The 5,809-nt window shown below is 34.0% G+C and overlaps 1 pseudogene; it reads left to right on the top strand.

Moving 5' to 3' along the window:
- Nucleotides 1-554: 554 nt before the first annotated feature.
- LOC120200956 lies at nt 555-4,872 on the top strand (annotated as a pseudogene).
- Nucleotides 4,873-5,809: the final 937 nt, after the last annotated feature.

The raw sequence follows: 5,809 nt of genomic DNA, 5'->3' as shown, positions 1-5,809 counted from the left end.
AAAACACTAATGATTCCATAATATAGTGTGTTGCTTTATTAAGTAATCTGATCATTAAAATTTATAAAATGACCCTCCAACTATAGAATGTCACTTTCTTAAGTCATTTGATTAATAAAAGTTACAAAATTGTCACTTGTCTATTCATTTTGTTCCAAACTCGTTTCCGTTAAAAAATTGGTAGTTGTTTAAGCTGGACGTCAACATGATAACTGAGATATGATAGTCATTTTAGATTCTTGTATCCGATTTTATCATATCACAATCAATAGGTTCACTTTCAGCTCAAAATACCATATTTTTTAACGATAAAGGACGAGTTTGTAATAATAATACTCGAGTAACCATTTTTTAACTTTTAATAATCTAGAAAATCAATAAAATAACACTCTATAATTGGAGATTAATTTTATAATTTTTAATAATTCAAAACTTAATAAAATAGTACGCTGTAGTCAGACCATTTGTATACTTTATCGTAGAATTAATAAGTACAACAAAGGATAAGGATTTATATAAAAACGTGATAATATTAGGGTTATAAATACCAAAAACCCTGTTGCGGCTTCCCCTTTGCTCAGCCTCTTCAAGATCTACAAAAACCCTAGAAACCGCCAAACTCCCTCAACAAAGGGAGGGGAGAGAAAGAGCAACCAACGCAGAAGAAGAAAAATATCAAGAAAAAAGTATTCTCTTCACTCTTTATTTGTTCCCTGCGATCTAAATCTAAAAGCTTAGGTAAATAACCTCATTATCAACTAATTCTCTACTTAATCCATTTGTCTTTTTGTTTTGTAGTGTATATTTTTCTTCTGGATGCCTTTATTTATTGTTCAGATCAATTGTAAATGTTCAATCTATAGGTTCAAGAGATGCTTTACAGGAAAACTGAAACTTTGAATTTTAACCTTAGTAAAATTGTTCAATTCTTGAATCCGTGGACTTGTATTCATTTTCGCCGAATAATTTTCCTGGAAGTTCTTTTTGATATATTTTCTAGTTCAAAATACTTTGTTCGTTCAGTAGGTGATTATGTTTAGAAGTTTCGTGGTTATTTCCGGGGGATCTGCTAACCTCTTTTATTTCCTTGGCTTGCTACTTAAACTTGGGGCTAGAGTTGAGTACTGATTTTAATTTGGCTTTCGTTGATTTGCAGGTGATAAATTGTCAATGGCATCCTCAGACCAAGTCCCTGCTGGAATTATAGCACCTACTCCCGATGTTGTACGTTTTCCCTTCCTTATTTAGATTTTTTATTAATGCATATAAAGTTAAGTTTTGATCTCTATTTTTTTTGGTGATTTTAGGTTGGGAATGCATTTGTCCATCAATACTACCTTATCTTACATAATTCCCGGAATCAGTTCACTGATTTTACCATGATAGTAGTAAGCTTGGTCGATCTGAAGAAAATGGTATCATGAGTATCACAACAACAATGCAAGTGAGTTTTATCTATCTTCCATGCATCTGTGATTGTCTTTAAAATATTCTTTCCTTCTTTGTTTTTGTTCTGTTGTCCAATCTTTTATTTGAAAACCATGTCTCTTTCTCTTTTGAGAGTTAATGTCTTTGTAAGTTTGGATTGGTATAGTTGACCTGTGGTGCTTCATTTGTGGACCAGGCCATCAATAAGAAAATACTTGCACTTGGATACGGAGAATTCACAGTAGAGATAACTAGTGTAGATGCACAGGATTCTCACAGTGGAGGAGTACTTGTTCTTGTAACTGGGTATTTAACTGGAAAGACACTGAAGCGGAAATTCACTCAAACTTTCTTTTTGGCTTCCCAAGAAAAGGGCTATTTTGTTTTAAATGATATATTTAGATACGTTGATGATGGAAAATGTGAAAGTGGGATCCCGGATCCAGTTATTAATATTGAAACTTCTCTATCTCGTGAGCAAGGTAATTGGAAATCTGCAGTCTGAAACACGGAATTTTAATTATGAACTCCTATTGATGTAAATGGTTATCTGCAGATTTTTCACCTGCTATGGAGAATCACGTTGAGCAATTGGAAACTTTGCCAGAAGGAGCTAATGGGCAAGTGTACAATTCTTCTGAGGATGGGGATGGTTCTAATGAAGAAGAGGAAGCTCCAGTGGCTGAGGTTGTTGATGAGATTCTTGATGATTTAGAGATGGTTGCTGATTCTATCTCCAAAATTGAGGAAGTGCCAAAGAAGTCCTATGCGTCTATTGTATGTATTAAGTAGCATTATGCTGCATTTTAGGCTTCTAATATTTTAGAGAATGAGTTGGTATTTTGGATTTATAGTTCCTATTTTAAGCTGATAGTTTCCCCCCCCCCATCTATTATTGCTCTAGCTGAAGGTTATGAAGGAGAACACGATCCCTTATCAAACCCTACGCATTCCCCTGTGAAGTCTTAATCAAAATCTCATGAGCAACCAAGACCTGCTGCACCACCGAGTGCTCCAGCAACAGCATCTAATGATCAGGTTTCTGGCAACAATGTTGTAGAAAATGGTAATAATCAAGATGTGGAAGGTACACAATGTTTTCTCTCACCTGTTCAAATTTCAAATCGTTTGCATGCAATTTATTTCTTTTCTGCTTTATTTTTAGTTATTTCCTTACGCGCCTATGTGCCTGTGAATTATATACTAAAGTATATTCTTCTGATCATGCACAGCTGAGGGTCCCTCTATCTACATCAAAGGTTTGCCTTTGAATGCCACACCTAGCATGCTGGAGAATGAATTTAAGAAGTTTGGACCTATTAAGAGTGGTATCCAAGTTCGAAGCCAGAAGGTATATTTCAAGTGTTAGATTGTGACTTTATATTCAATTAATATATTCTCTGTATTTCACTACAGGGGTTCTGTTTTGGTTTCATAGAGTTTGAAATGGCAAGTTCTGTGCAAAGTGCTTTAGAGGTATTTGTCAAATTCTTATTCTATGCCGGCCTTTTTGTTATTTTCTGTCATTATGCATTTAGTTACATGCTCAGGGATCTGTTTTGTGAGACTGAGTTACAACAAGTTATGCAATTCTGAACAAGTTTTGCTTCATATTACGACAGGATTTCCAATTTAACCTCTCAGAAATTACTTGAATGAAGTTATGACTTTGCCTAGATTTTAAGTGAACCTTCTGATATTTTGTTAGAAATGCTGTTTTGTTTTAGGGGATATTAGAAATGAAGAAAAAGGTGTTTGAGTTTATAACGTTTATAGATGAATATGGTTTGTATGCTAGTCTTGTAGTGCAAAGGTGATCCATGCCTTTATATTTATAAGAAGATTGGAAGTTTTGACGTGGATTACCTAAATTAAAGATACATGAAGATTTGGTAGTGAAACTCAGCTGTAGAGATCACAAAGGTTGTATGGACGTATGTGGTGCCATATTATGGGGATAAGGGGTTACTTGTTACTTTGCTTAATCATTTTTAAGAAGGAATCCTAAAGCTGATCAGTTTCTGCCAGTTCTGGTGGTAAAGAACATTATGTAATTTAGCATCTCTCAAGTAGTTGATTTAAATAAATTTCCATTAAAAGAGATTTAAGATTGGTTACAAAGCGACAAGCTTAATGGAACATTGGTGTTGGACTAAGGTAAATAATTAGGGAAGTGGCTGCAAGAGTTTATCAAAGTGTTAGCCTTATTATATTTTGGTGATATGGGTAGAGTTTGGCCTAAAGTATCATTTACCGGCAATGTGAAGTTGCACTCACATTTTTGAATCAGAGAAAACAGAGTTTTTTGTTATTAGGTTCAATCTTTATTCGTTTTCTTTAAGACCTGTTTATCTTCTTGTGGATGATTTCATATTTAACTTAATCCCTGATTTGACTTTTCATGTTCTTCTCCAATAGCAAAGGGAGGGGTTTATTGTTGCACCTTTTCATTTTTGTACCAGCATTTAATGATGCATTGCTTTTTTTCTTAATAGTTTTTTTGGTGATCTACATCTTTATTTATTTTCATTTTGTTGCACATCTCTCAGGCTTCACCTATTAATATCGGTGGACGTAAAGTAGTAGTTGAAGAAAAACGATCTACTACTCGAGGTAAGTTGGTTTTATTGTTAACTTTTCTGTAAGTGGTTTGCTTGATTCAGTGAAGATGCTGGAGTCGTAGCTTTTTCACATGGTAAACTGATTCATGGTTATTGTAGTAAAGTTGAATTGAGCTTTACTCATATCCGACAACCTAGGTTAGGAAAATGTTGAAATGGTGTTCCTATAACACAAAATTTGAGATCTGCGGTTGTTGGCAGGAGACTGAAGCAAATTTTGTGGCATATCCAAAATCCAAATTACGTAGACGTATTTTTCATGTAAGAACAAGACTCTTCTTCATATGCAGGCAACTGAGGTCGGTCTTCATCTGGTTCTGGGGCTGGGTACAGGAATGAGGGAGCAAGAGGGCTTGGGAACTACGGTGGTGGAAGGGGATATGGACGGGGAGAGTTTGGAAACAGGAGCAACAACCGAGGATTTCAGCTGAGGAGGTGATGAATATCCGAGGGGTGAGCACATGGGAAGTAGTAATGGCGGCCGTGTGAACCGCTCTGGTGGGCTAGCAAAGAATGTAGCACCGTCTCTGCCCCTGCCTGAAGGGGAATTAATTCAGGATTGTCTGTGGAATGGTACAAGATTTTAACTTTGGATTTAAGGCAGTGATTTATCAAAGTGTTGCATAGGCATTTAAAGGAAAGAAATGAGGGGAGTATGTATGAAGAGATTTGGCTGTTAGGGTTCACATTTTCTAATATAACAGTGAAAGGTTGTGCACAGTAGAACAAATTCTTGTTAACTGGGCTTCTGTGTTGATGAGTCTTGCCGGGGCATTTTTGTGGGAAAATTACCTAAATTGATGATTTTTTGCCTCGTGGAGAAGATGCGTCTCCAGTAAAATTTTGTTGATGGGATTTTCATATAACACCTATCAGTCATCCTTATGATTTGGCCGAAAGAAACAACACTATCATATATTTTTGTCAAGTGGAACGAAAATTGAGAAAGAAGAAATAGGGAGTCCATGGCAATCGATCTTATGTTTACCGGGTGAGAGACAAAGCTTAACCACTAAGAGTGATATATTTTGTATCCCAGTGTAATCTTAAATTCTTTTTTTAGATAAACAATTCTTTTTTTAATTTTATCTTAACTTAAAAAATATTTTTAAAATTTTATCTTAAGAGTGGATTAAAATGGAATAAGAGTGATATATATTTTATCTTAAATTTAAAATTTATTTTTAAATTTATGTTAAGAGTGGTTTAAAATGGACTAGGAGTGATATATAATTTTTAAAGATAAGATAAAATTAAAAAAAATTTTTAAAATTAAGATATAATCATTAAAGTTAAGATATTGCTAAAAAAATATTTTTTAAAGTTAAAAAAATATTTTTTAAAGTTAATAAAAAGTAAAAAAAATTGTTTTGTTTATCCAAAAAAAATTTAAGGTTACAATAAGAGACAAGATATATATTGTTCTTAGTTATCCTTAAACCATATCATCAGCTTTGTCCTAGTGGTTAACCCTTGTTTTACTCACCCAGCAAATACGAGATCAATTCCCATGGCCCCTCTATTTCTTCGCTCTCAATTTTAGTTCCACTTGAGGGTGAGACGTGTCACCCTCTAATTGGTGGAATATATCTATTATATTATATTTAATCCTCCAATTAGATAATAACACGTGACATCATATGATTTGAGACCTAAATTATTTTAATTTATTAAAACTATGACCAAATTAATAGAGTATATAACTATGAGTGACTAAATGTGTAATTTTATCAATTTTATTAACTGCCACATCATCACTT

This window comes from Hibiscus syriacus, unplaced genomic scaffold (assembly GCF_006381635.1).
Source record: "Hibiscus syriacus cultivar Baekdansim isolate YM2019G1 unplaced genomic scaffold, ASM638163v2 tig00006666_pilon, whole genome shotgun sequence".
In the NCBI taxonomy this organism is placed as follows: domain Eukaryota; kingdom Viridiplantae; phylum Streptophyta; class Magnoliopsida; order Malvales; family Malvaceae; genus Hibiscus; species Hibiscus syriacus.
Note: the sequence above shows the minus strand (reverse complement) of the source record. Positions and strands in the feature narration are given on the sequence as shown.